Source organism: Callorhinchus milii, unplaced genomic scaffold (genome assembly GCF_018977255.1).
Source record: "Callorhinchus milii isolate IMCB2004 unplaced genomic scaffold, IMCB_Cmil_1.0 Scaffold3, whole genome shotgun sequence".
NCBI lineage: Eukaryota > Metazoa > Chordata > Chondrichthyes > Chimaeriformes > Callorhinchidae > Callorhinchus > Callorhinchus milii.
Genome location: NW_024704744.1, coordinates 79,388,557 through 79,401,872, shown reverse-complemented (window position 1 = coordinate 79,401,872; position 13,316 = coordinate 79,388,557). Strand labels below are relative to the sequence as shown.

Sequence of the window (13,316 nt, the reverse complement as noted above, 5' to 3'; positions counted from 1 at the left end):
GGATTGTGAAACCATTCATCTCTTCAACTTATTTATACTCTCCATCTGTCTGCCGCTTCCTCTTATCTCTGAAACGAATCAAGTACTATTGGTTCTAAAGTATGGTTGAATTTCACCATGTTTGCTAAAGCATTGGTTATTGATAACTCTCTGAAATTTCCCTGCCCCAGTGACTAGGTCTGAGCGAAACTTCATTTTTGGGGCCTCAAAAGCGGCATTTCAATGTCACAGATCAGAAACAACAGTCGGATAAAGTTGGTTTCCGTGAACGTTCACCTTGTGCCACCATACTGGGTCTAAACCCACTGCTCCTTTCATTGGCATTACCTGATGTAGTATTCCCCCTCCTTCTGTCACACACCATATCCTCCTTCTCCTACGCATCAGATGTGGCGTTTCCCCCTTTCTCTCGTTCACCAAATGTGGAGAGGAGAATAAAATTCAAAATGCCAGCAAGCTGCACCTAAATGACAGTTGTGTTAACACCAGGAATGAATGAATGAATGAATGAATGAGCTCTGATATCCATCACCCATCACCCAGTCCCCTCTAAGGCTCCACTGAATCCCAGCGGATCGATTTCAAGGTCTTCACCATCACCTACAAATCCTTCCATTCCCTGATACCTTTTATCTCTCTGATGTTCTATCCAACAACTCCTCTGCTCTCCCTTTCTGTTTGGCCATGTCTCCTGCCCTCTCTGCCCCACCTTTAGTTCCTAGACCACGAGCTGGAAATCTTTCCCTCTACCCCTCCGACTCACCCCCCTCTTTATTTGTCTTTAAGCCCCACCTCAAAATCTATTTCTTCAAACGCGCCTCTGGTCACCTCCTCCTCTCCCTTGCTCGGTGTCTGACCCTGTTCGTGGAAAGCGCTCTGAGACTCTCCCCTTTGTGAACAGCACTATATAAAATGCATATTGCCTTCACTCACCTCGCAAGTGAGAGGGCCTAGGTTCGATTCCTGGTAGACCAAAATCTTAGCCAAGTTTCCTTACTCCACATGCCTCTGTTCATCTAGCAGTAAGCAGGCGGTTTGGCAGATCGCTTTTCTGGGACCTATCATCACTTTCAAAAAAATAATAAATAAACAATAGTTTTGTAACTCAATCCACGACTGTCTGTGGGATACTGCTGTGCGCAATTGCCTGCCGTGTTTAACCTACAAAAGTATACAGTCATTTCACTTTACAGTATATTCTGTGAAGTGCTTCGAGACATCTAGTAGACGTGATGAGGCGCTATATCAAATGCAAGGATTATTATTATTATTGTTGCTGTCGAATTTGTGTCCCTTTATAATCCTTTTGCTTGCGCTAGTTATCAAGCATCATAAATTTCACTCCAATGACATGAAGATTTCAGTGGTGACAGAGTGTGCATTGTTTTCCAGTTGTGTGCTGTAATTCGAGGGGCAATTTACTTAATAGGCCACAAACAGCTGTCAATATTTGTTGGTAGATAATTTCAAGCCATCAGAATTAATTTAGTGGATGAAGCACCACAGGTTAGAAGCAGTTGTTGGAATGTGGAATGGCTTACCAAAATGACTGCTGAAGCTGAGTCCACTCCAGCATTTAAAGAGCATTGAATAAATGTTTGAGGGCAACTAATATTAAAAGGTAGGCGGAAAGAGCAGGGTAAGTTAGTTAGATAGCTCAGCAGGGGAGCTGGCATCAGCACGGACTCAATGGGCCAAATTGATTCCTCCTCTGCTGTAAACTCCCTAATTCTAAAATATTTATTTTATTAAATCCTTTAACAACATTTATTTTGAAAGCAGCAAAGTATGCATGTTTTTATAGACACTAGCAGTTCTTCATCACTATGTGATATTTCAACTATTTTTGCTCTCCCTGCTTGTTTTTTTTAGTTCACTTTTCTCCCCATCACAACTCTCACAACCATTGCAGCCGAAACCTTCGTCATTTCCCGGCTTGACTTTTCAAACGCCCTCCTCGCTGGTCTCCCCAGCTCAACCATACACAGAATCGATTTAATTAAAAACTCTGCCGCCTGAATACTCACCCGCACAAAACTCCATACCCCCACCACGCCAGTCCTTGCCAGCCTCCATCGGCTCCCAATCACCGAACGGATTGATTTCAAGATCCTCTCACTCGTTTGTCCCTTGTCCCCTCCGCTGCACCATCAGTGGCCGTGCCTTCAGCCACTAAGCCCCCAAACTCTGGAACTCAATCCCTCTGCCTTGCCCCCTCCTTCCCCACCTTGAAATCCCACCTAAAGACCTTCCTTTTTGATCGTGCTTACGGTCACCTCCCTCCCTCACTGGCCCGTTGTCAGACTCCTTCGCTGTCAAGCGCTCCGGGATGCGTGAAGGGCGCTATATAAATGCAAGTTGTTGTTGTTGACCTGGTTGCCTCGAGCAAGAGGTAGCTTTGGTGAACTTAGTTGTTCACAGCCAACAGATTCCAGAGATGGATAATAATAACAATAATAATTAATAGTCCTTGCATTTGGTATAGCGCCTTAACATGTCGCTGAGACGTCTCAAAGCTCTTCACGGAATATAATGATAATAGTAATCCTTGCATTTGATATAGCGCTTTTCACATCTTCTTGACGTCTCAAAGCGCTTTGCAGAATATACTGCAAAGTGAATTGACTGTATATTTGTGGGCGAAATGCGGCAGCCAATTGCGCACAGCAGTGTCCCACAAACAGTCGTGGATTGAATGACCAAATTATTTTTTTCTTGAGGGATTATTAACAGGTGTGCGGAGTAAGGAAACTTGCCCAAGGTTTTGCCCTGCTGGGAATTGAACCCAGGTCTCTCGCTTGAGAGGCGAATGCTCTAACCACTGAGCTACAGGACTCCTATAAACTGTAAAGTAGATTTACTGTGTATTTTGTGAGCAGAGCACAGTAGTCAATCACACACAGCAGTGTCCCACAAACAGTCGCAGATTGAGTGACCCAAATGTTGTTATTTTTTGTGGGGTGGGATTATTACCCCCGGAAAGTGATCCATCAATCGACTAATAATTGGGTTCCTATTTACTGGTAGGTAATCAGATGATGGTGGCTGTTGGGGCCTTGCGTACTCTCTTTACTATTCATTTGTGTCCTATCGCTGTCTATCCAGCTCCAGCTGAGAGGATGAGGTTCGGGGGGTACACAGTGATCAAGCAGAATGCTGTGAGCACCAGCCTCTGTGCGTAGGGTATTCTTCCTGGCCATTTACGCTACCACGGAGGCTCCATCTAGTGGAACTGGGTAGCAGGGATGCTTCCCACTCAGCTCTTGTTAATGCTGCACATTGGTCTCCACACCCCTCAACTGCTCCGCTCCACTATTGGTGACAGCACCTTAAGCTGCTACTTCCTGAAGCTCTAGAAATCCCTGCCTCATCCCCTCTTTGCCTGTTTTCAGATCGCACCTGAAAGCTTTCCTCTTCAACTATGTCCTCGGTCACTTCCCCTTTCTCCCCAGCACAGGGTCAAATTCCGCAGTTGTTCAGGGCTCTGAGATGCTACCCCGCATGAAGGGGGCTGTATAGATGCAAGTTGTTGTTCTAGCTGGCGAAATAGCGGGAAGCTTGCTAGACAGTGCCATCAATAGGAAGCTATGCGGTTTTAGCTGGTTAAACTCCAGCAGCACTCCATTGCACACTCCAGAGTCAGTATTCCTGTTGCAAAGACTTTCTTCCAGAATTAGGTAAGTAGTGTACATCGCTCCAGGGATAGAGTGTGCTTTCCCTTCCATACATGGAAAATTGTCTAAGTATAGGTGACATACATATGCGGAACTCTTGTCTGTTTCGCCCCGTAAGTATATTTTAGTGTTGACTGAATGATGCCAACTTTATTTGCAGAAGAATTCTGATTGGATCAGTAAACCCATGGATTCCTGCAATGTGGAGTAACAATGAGTACACTGAGGGGTTTTACACGCTGAAAATAGAGAATGTGTTTCTCTGCATTGAAAAAAAAGTTGAAATTTATAATCCAATAAAAAAAACTTGTCTTCAATCATTTCCGTTTGTGAATTTATTCAAATATTCCAGCTATTGATTGAGATACGTGTTTAAGTGTCAGCTCCCGTCACGTGAGGAGGACTAATTGGCTGATTTTTAGTGCATGAAATTGATGTTGGGTTGACAAGTAGACTTGTGAAAGGCGATGCTTCAGTTTTAATAGGTTACCATCGCAAAGTATGAATATGGCTTGGCGTGAAGTGACATTGACTGATTACTTGAGTAAAACTCGACATTTACACTTAAAATATGCTGGAATAGCATCAGTTGATGTTGGTTTGCATCTCTCTATATATATTATGTACATAGATAAAAAAAACATAATATACATATGATGAAAGAGGAGGATCCTGTTATTCAATCATATATAATTACATAAAACTTTAAAGCAAGGAAACAGACCATTTAACCCAACTAGTCTGTGCCAATGTTTTTACTCCACCTGAACCTCCCATATCTGTCTATTAGTGATTGGCGGTGCAGTCATTCAGATACAATGGTAAACCAAGTCTGCCTGTTTAGGTGGATATTTCAAATGCTCTGGGACACTACCCTGTGTGAGTGACACTATACAAATATTGTTCTCGTTGTATATTAAAGATCCCCATTGCACAACTTGAAAAGAGAAGAGGAATTTCTCCCAGTATCCTGGTCAACAATCCTCCAGATAAAATTGGTCACTCTCTCCATGGCTGTTTGGGGGACATTGCTGTGCGCAAACTGGCTGCCTGGGTTTCACCCACAAAATATACAGTTGAACCTCTTAACAGAGTATTCTGTGAAGCGCTTTGGCTTATTTTGATAAGGATAAAATAAATAAACAAACAAATAAATAAAATGAAGGGGGAGGGGGAAGTTTGTAATATATTGCAGGGGCTTTTTCACCCGTAGAAGCTTGATTGCCTTAAAGCATTTTCATTTGCCAATCGGTGACACAAGGATCTAAATTGTGTTGTTCAATCATTGCATCCTCACATGTAACTTCATGATGAAAATGCTGACAGCCATTCTGGCACTTTTACCCTCCTAATGAGTGTTGTTCAACACTCATGCATATACGCCTCTTAATATCTACAGGCTATCTTCACTCTATTGCACTTTTCATCTTTTTCTCCCTGACTGGATATTCATTTCAGTTAATTAGACTTTTGGTTCTCTCCAAATGACAGTGATTGATTGCTTGAGTAAAGAGTGGAACGAAAAAAGGAAACCTGCCCAGTGACTGTGTGAACAGCCTAAAGGTGTTTATATTGCATGAAACTTCATTTCTGTCATTTGTGGCTGGCAATCAATAATAGACGTTAAACAAGTTGCTTCTCCTGCTATGCCAACTCTCGAAGAGACAGAGTATGCCTTTTTTAAAAAAAAACTCTGATAATCTTTATCCTTTATACTGTGTTTTAATAATAAGAATCCTTGCATCTGATATAGAGTCTTGTCACAGCATTGAGATGTCTCAAAGTGCTTCACAGAATATATTGTAAAGTGAATTGACTGTATATTTTGTGGACGGAATGTAGCAGCCAATTGTGCTCAGCAGTGTCCCACAAACAGTCATGTTTTAGTAAATAATCCATGCAACTCATTTTAATATTTCACCATTTTAAGGTGACGTTGGTACGATCAACTTCACATCTCTACCCAACCCCGGACTTGCAAAGCTGATCATTTTTGTAATGCACTTTGGAACAAATGCTAGACTGGTTTTCGTTACAAAGCAGCACATTGGTAACATCAAATCAATCAATTGCTGTCTTGGGAGTTTAAAATAACAAGAAGAATAACGATGTGCATCTATACAACGCTCTTCACGTATGGTTATGTTTTGGAGCACTGTACACCCCATTTTGTTTTTAAAAACAAAAACTAAAATTAAATCAAGTGAAGAAAAGAAAAATTGAAGTGGTAATATTTCAGGTTTGCACCTTCAAAATAACGGCCGAGTCCTATTTAATGCCCCCTTTCCACCACAAGATGAGCTGTGACATCTCTTTCAGGAGCAGAGGGAGTAATAGATTAGATTTATATTACCTCCTCAAATCCTTTGTGACACCATGATCTTCATGAGCCACTGGAGGGATCTCCCTCCCCCTTACAAAAATCCTGGCTATAAAGGCATGTGTTGCTTCCAGTTCTTCTGGGGAATATATGAGACACGTTTTATTTGTGTTATTCTCTGTGCTCACCTCTCTTTCGCACTTTATTTGTATATGTGTAGGTGTATGACTCTCTCTCTCACTGTGTTCATACGCATCTCATTCTTTCTCTCGATGGATTTCGATGCATCTCTGTGCCCTGTCCCTGTTTCATCTGTCTCTCACGCTGTGACACAACGTGGCTGCTGCAATAGTATGCTAATTCTACAGGCTTTGTACCCATTGGGTATTGAAAACATACAGCCCTTGCNAAAAAAACAGATGATTGTGAATGTCACAGTCCTTCAGATGCTTGTTGCTAATAGAGTGGTGTATATTGGTATTCAGCTTTCCTTTCCGTCGGGAGTAGGAAACGTGAACTGACTTACCCCCCCCCCCTCAGTGTCACTGATGCCAGCTATAGTGCTCCTGCTTACCAATCTTGCGGAGTAATTTTTAAAGTAAATTTCCCCCATGCTCCTTGTGATGCTCTGTGTCTGCTCCAATATCCCAACCAAATCGACTCCAGGGAATTACTGGAACAAAACCACATCCTCTGACTCTTGAGTTTCAGAGCAGCAACTCACTGTGTCTCGGTGCCACCGTTCCTTTGCTTAGTTTTAATCTGCCTTCAATTAAACGGGTGGACAGATTTATCCATTGATTTTTTTTGGTATATTATATTCTCAGTATTTTTTTCCATTGTGGATTTGGGATAAGCATGTGGGAACCTGATCCAAATATGGTACTCGATAAATGCAACAACTTGCATTAATAGAGTGCTCTTCACGTAGGGTAACGTCTCAGAGCGCTTCACAGGGATGGGGTTGGACACTGAGCAGGGAGGAGGGGAGAGAATGAAGTGGCCAAGTTCAAAGACTTCGGATTTGAGGCAAAACTTAGACCATTATCATTCACTCTTAATTTACAGCCTTCACGACCCAATTTCGTAGCTAATTAGCTACACGTTCATCAGCATCATTCTGAAGTTTGATAATTTTAAGCAGATTATTGAAGCACAAGGCCACTCATATTAAATGCAAACCCCCTGCTGACCTGTCTGGCAGCATTGCATTTGGATTGTTTAATTGTGTACTCCTCACACCTACACCTATCCCAGAGAGCGTGCGCTTGCCTTAAATTTCATTTTGGACCAAAAACCTGTTTACAAAACCATTTTGTATGGCAGGATGGTTCAGAACTGAATAATAATTATGTTACTATCAAAAAAAATAGGATTCAAAGGCAATAATGCAAGGAGAAGATCTTAGCTTGGCTTTCCGCTGATATTTTGTATAGTTAAATCCCGGTCAATCCACGGCCATTAAGTTGGGCAGTAAGGACAGCTCCAATCAGAAACCTTTGTTAAAAATAATCCTCATATGCAGAAGTACTAACAAAAATAAATGACTAATGTTACTTAAATGATGGGTGCTTCCTTGTGAATTCTTGTGTACCACAATGGTATGGGACATTTGATGTTTGCTACAAGCCAACTGGCCAAAGTGGGCACAATAAATCGTCGCTCTATGACAATGTTAAAAGCATATGTGAGAAAAACAAGTTAGTAGCAGCCAGGGCACCTTAAGCAGCCAACATAAACCAGGAATACCCAAGTGGGAAGCACTCTGAGCTTGTCACTGCAATGGATGATTGCTTCCTGGCTCCCTCGTCAGGGAGCACACAAGGATGGCTCTCTCCTTGACTTGGTTCTTGTCAGTGACCCAGACGTTATTCTTGGAGCAGAATGAATTGAATCACGAGGTGACCATTGCACATTAACATTCAATCTGACTTTGGGAACTGCGGCAAGTACGCAGCTAAAGCTGCAAAATGCAACTCTAGATGGGTAAAGTTCAGAGGATGAGCTTACTGACATAGACGGCGCGGCGCTATACAAGGTTTATTGATTCAAAAATATTGTGCAGAACAGACAGGACAAGTGCATGCCCGAGTACTTTAAAATGTGATGAAGGAAGGAAGAGTTGCAAAGCTTGGTAATGTATGACCATTCGGCTGAGTGTGATTATACAGAATTAGTTAACGTTAAGATAAGATATCAAGGGTAAGACATGAACGTGGGTTGGTAATTGACTGAAGAGAAGGAAGCGGGGAATAGTTAGTTATAAAGGGAGCTAGGCCAAAATGTAAGGAGGTATTGAATAAGGTGCTTTTGGGATTAGTGCTGGGATTTATGCTTCTCGTATAGGGAAATGATCTGAATTTGCAGACTAAGTGCAAGATAGTGACAAGCTAAGAGGAACTGTGGAATCAGAGGAGGCAGCCAAGATCTCATAAAAGGAGCTTGCCAAGGTATTTCAGGGATCAGTGTTGAGAAAATTACAGATGTTTGACTACTTCCCACAGTGCTGTAAATGTAGGTGTCAAATTGGCTAAGCTGATAGCGTTACCACTGAGTTAGAAATTGTGGGTTCAAGCCCCATGTTGGTTCAAGCCTTGAAGTCCAAACTGACATTCAGTGTAGTACGGGGGGGTGGGGGATGCTGTATTGTCAGAATTACCAACGGTCAGATGAGACAAACCCAAGTTCCCAACTGTTGGTCGAGGTGGACTTTAAAGATTAACCATCATTCATTTCATGCCAGTTTGTGGGACCCTGTTGTGCGCAAGTTAGCTGCTACATTTCCCTTCAAATTCACAGTCACTACACCCACCCAGCAATTCATTGTGAAGAGCTTCAGGCTGTTTTGATGTTTCAGGCATAGTATCGAGTACAATAATTTTTTGCTGTGATTATGGGACTGAGTAGTACACCTGGAAGATGTGTGAATGTGGACCGTGTTGCGCTGCAGTGACTATTTTATTCCACGTTTATTCAAAGTTTATGCCATGTTCATTATGTTAGCCTAAATAGAGTGCTACAAGCGGTTAACTTCACCCAAAGCTTTCCTTCTCTGGATTAGTTTTGAGAAGCAGCCATGGAGAGAAGCAGCACCACTTCTTACTTCAACTGAGAAAATTGCTGCTGTATTTTTGTATTCATTTTTCAAACGTGACACATGGTGATAATTAGTGCTTGGCTCATTTTTACTTAGCGCCTGCATCTCGCTGTTAATCGCAACATCAGAACTGTAGGCTTTCTCTCTATATATATATATTACTATATATTTTCCTCCTAATGATAATGGTGTTTCTGCTTCTGGTTGTGTCAGCAGGAAAAGAAATGCGTGTGTTTAGCCTTGAGGAATTACAATGTCTTCTTCAAATTCAAACTTTAATTGGGCTATCATATTGTGTATAACTTAGCCAGGCCTCATTGTCGAAGGGATCTCGATCAAGCCCTCCAGCTGCTTCTCGCAAGCTTTGCCGTTATTTAAGCACGCGGCCCTAATTTTTGAAAGGTCATATTTTTAGCATGGAATAGATCTCCATCAGTATGAACAGTGGGGAATAAAGCAGTGTCCATTGCCAGCAGACGTCAGAAACAGGTCTGCCTCAATGGGTGAAAACATGGCTAGTTTATAAAGAAATAAATTGAGCTCAAGGGTGCAATGAAATCTGTATTTACTGCAGACCTTGCAATAATGTGAAAAGCCAGAGGAATCATTTAAATACTAAAGATCTTTAAACGAGAGTCCAGAAGACTGGGTAACCAAAAACCAAAATCAATATTGAGTTGCAGACCATTGGTGACCATTGCAAAAAAAATCACACACTAATTTCTCTTGGAGCAGCCTTGTTGTCAGTTCGGTAACCCTCTAGGCATAGTATTTACTGCAATAGCCCTGCACTGTAGTTGGTGGTTTTCTTGTATGAGAAAAAGCGAAAGGAACCATGAAGTAAGCCCGACAGAACCTACATGGTTCACATATATTTTTAATTTCTGAAGCAGATGTAGATTCATCTTAATAAAGTGTATAATTGATGGCAGACAGCACACCACTGTCCACTGTTGAACAGAGTATACCTTACAAATTGATAATGAGGATGCAAAGTCTTTCAGAACTCCTTTCTGGCTGACCCTGTTCTACCCTGTGCTGTTGCTCAGTGGGCCTTTAAAGAGCAGGATATGATCACCCAGATTTGTGCATATATCACAGAATGCAATCACGTTAAGTACTCAAAGGCTGGAATCTCTTCTGCGAAACTCTTCTTTGGAGCATTTTTTTAAATTGATACTTAAGCAAGGTCTCCAATTGTTCAAGAGCCACTAAATTGAGCATTATATGTAGATTAGACATCGCCTTTTGACTCTTCCAGGAGGTCTCTTTCTGTATCAGTTTATTACACACACACACACACACACCAGCATTATCAATGCTGATCAGCCTGGATCCTAGCTTCATTGTCCCAGTCTCTGGGCAGGCGAAGTTGGCTTAGAGAGAAAAATGTTCTCTGACACTTTCGTGCGGTCCTGGGGGTGTGCTGTATTGTTGGAGATGTCCTTGGGATGAGATATTAAACTGAGTTCCTGCCTATCCAGGTGGATGTTAAAGATCCTATGGCATTATTCAAAAAGAAAGTTTCTCCTGCTGCCCAACAATTTTCCAAATACAAAATAGGTCATTCACTTCAGGGCTGTTTGTGAGATGCTGCTGTGAACAAATTGGATAAGGTGTTTGCCTTATAAATACAGTCACTACACTTCACAGTAGACTGTTTGAGGGACACTCCTGTGCGCAATTGGGTGCTGCATTTCACCCACAAATACAGTCAATCCTTTACAGTATATTCTGTGAAGCACTTTGAGATGTCTTTACGACGTGATATGGCGCTATATCAAATGCAAGGAATATTGTAAACACTTTTCAGAGTTCGAATGTAAGTGCTTTCCTGTTTTATTACCTGTATGATAATGTTAATTGAACAGCCTGCAAATTATCACAAAGCTCTTTGCCTTTGATCATTTCTTTCAGTTGTTTCTTTCAAATGATAGTTGTATCCATTGTATCCATTTCAAGTAACCACGGAGGAGAACCCATGTTGGCCTCTAAATATGCAGCAGTTGTTACATATGTTTGGAGCTAAGTTTCTGAGTCCTATGAAGTGTTGAGAGCCAGTGGGAAGTACTTATAGTGGGAAGCATTGAGAGCCAGTGGGAAGTACTTACTAGCTGAGCGTTTTGAGGCACCACCAAAACAAAGCTGCAGGCACACTGGCAAGACTTGAAAAGTGAAACATTTTCTGAATTTCACACCAGCACAAGATGTCATTGACGGTAGGAAATCCGGAAGACAGCAGGAAGATGTAAATCTAGACGTCTACCGAGTAAAAGGGACTGGAACTACAAGTTTAGCATTTGCAGTTGAAACCTCAAAGGAGATGGATATTGTGTGCTTTTTAATGTCACAGAGTACAGCTTGAATCATTACCCATTTTTGTTTTAGTTATCCAGGGTATGTACTCTGCTTTTAAGAGCCACAGTATTTTAATTGACTTGCTGTCAAGTGTGAAAATTCAGCCAAGATTTAATGGAGTGAGAAAGATGAGGATTATCGGGGACTTTATGAGAGTGACTATAAGACTCTTTCCCTTCCCCGCGTCCCTCTCTCCATAATTCATTTCCCCCCTGAAAAGCCGCATCTAAGTTGCTTTGTGAAATGTTTATAACGTGTTCTTGCTAGAAATTTGTCATGGCTCTGTTACTTTGAGAAGATGTTCCAAGTTTATAAAAGATTTCTTGTGTTTGTTACAGTGCCTTTCACATCAGGAGAATGTCTCAAAGTGCTTCACATGATTTACTGTCAAGGGGGAGTGACTAATTTGTAGGAGAAAGGTCTTTGTGAACCATGTTGCAGTTCATGTTTCCACTGTCTCAACTCAGTTTATAGTGCTTGCTCGTAATACACAACATATTGGCCACAAATTTTATAATAATCCTTGCATTTGATATAGAGCCTTGTGTCGTTGAGACGTCTCAAAACGCTTCACAGAATATATTGTGAAGTGGATTGATTGCGTATTTTGTGGGTGAAACGCAGCAGCCAATTGCGCACACCAATGTTCCACAAACAGTCGTGAATTATGAAATTACCCCTAGAAAGCGATCCGTCAATTCACGAACAACCATGTTCCTACTTACTGCTAGATAAACAGAGGGAAAATTGGTAATCTTGCTCTTGAGGATGGTTGCTATGGTGGAATGGAAACCCTCACACCGCTACAATAGCTGATGTGTTGAGAGTTAAATTAAAGCATTTAACGGGATTTATCCAGATTGTGTGGATTAGATAGAACAGTCTCTAAACAAATTGTTGGAAGTTTAAAAATATCAAAAGGCAGAAGAATACTACAAAGCAGGTTATTTGGATAGTAACCTTTGTGTAATGAAAGGCATGCGTCTGAAACTTCCTCTCAATGCCAGTCCGTATTGCCTTGGTACATTTTGAGTAAGAGAAAGTACAATTACAAAACGTAAACTTATTTGCACAAAGAATACACATTTCTATCCATGTTTAACCTTTTGTATGATTCCAAAAATAATTTCAGACCTTGTCTTAAAGACCATTTAAAGAACACAATGGGGTTTTTGGTCAGTCTTGCTCAATGATAGCACTCGCACCTTTGAGTCAGAAGGTTGTGAGCTCAAGTCCACATCGGGACTTGAACTCACACAGTCTATGTTGCATTAATGGAGGTACTGTCCTTCGATTGCGACGTTAAACCGAGGTCCCATCTGCTTGTTCATGTGGACGTTAAAGATCCTGTGCACTATTCAAAATGAGAAGAGAGTTTCTCCCAGTGTTCTCGCCAACAATCCTTTAGTACGTGCCATTTATAAATGCACATGATAGAAATAGAATAACAAGTGCCATGAATTATCTAAATTAGCTACCGATGAAAGTAATTGCTTATTAATTGTAAAATTAATAAATCCTTTAAATTCCTACTTACATTAATTATTGAAGGGACCTGCAATTCCCTTTACACACGTGTTTACATGTGATTTGCAATATGCGTATTTTAGTCTCTGGAGTAGATAAACCAATTCCCTTTTATTGTCTCTTGCACAGGATTTTAATGTCGTCTTATAAAGATATCTATGGTTATGTCAATGCAGGAAGTGCTTTCAGTGTTTAAAGAAGCCTTTTCATTGGATTGTAGTTGGTGTACTTTATTCTGTACAAAACCGTGCGATTTGACCGTTTGTTGGGTATTTTCCAGCACTTGTAAGCTTTTATTGCATCCTAGCTTCTTGGTGCTAAGCTGACTTTTACACGTGAT

General features: G+C 41.3%; 1 protein-coding gene and 1 non-coding gene across 3 annotated transcripts in view; one reads left to right on the top strand and one right to left on the bottom strand.

Moving 5' to 3' along the window:
- macrod2 (mono-ADP ribosylhydrolase 2) overlaps positions 1–13,316 on the top strand; it is a 608,721-nt gene that overhangs the window by 356,577 nt on the left and 238,828 nt on the right. The window lies entirely within an intron of this gene.
- Positions 2,765–2,836, bottom strand: trnae-cuc. Its single transcript has one exon. It is a non-coding gene; the product is annotated as a tRNA-Glu (tRNA).